Raw genomic sequence first — 526 nt, 5'->3', positions numbered from 1 at the left:
TATATATATATATATATATATATATATATATATGTATGTATGTACGTATGTATGTATGTATGTATGTATGTATGTGTGTGTGTCTGAGTGCGTGTGTATCTGTGTGTATATGTGTCTGTGTGTATGTATGTATGTATGTATGTATGTAAAGGCTATTTGGCAACATAATGTGGCTATCCTGTAAGAGACAATGTTATTGCTGTTTTAGCCCCAAGGAACATCGTTTCCAGCTGGCTATACGACACAAAAAAATTCTGGGGTCGTATATTTTGGAAAATAGGATGCCAAGTTGTGCTAGGTGGAGGTGCTGATCTCCTCCGTTCGGAAATAAAAGGTCACAGAATTTCTTGTGTCATATCCAGCTGGAAATGATGTTTCCTGGGGAAACGATGTTCCCAGTAACGTCTATCCCTTCCTGGGACTGTCACATTATGATGGCAAAAAGCCATTTAGAAATAATAATATTTCTGTCATACATATATATATATATATATGTATATAGATCTCTCTCTCTCTATCTTTATAT

The sequence above is a fragment of the Octopus bimaculoides genome, chromosome 12, assembly GCF_001194135.2.
Source record: "Octopus bimaculoides isolate UCB-OBI-ISO-001 chromosome 12, ASM119413v2, whole genome shotgun sequence".
Lineage (NCBI taxonomy): Eukaryota > Metazoa > Mollusca > Cephalopoda > Octopoda > Octopodidae > Octopus > Octopus bimaculoides.
This window is presented reverse-complemented; position numbering follows the sequence as displayed.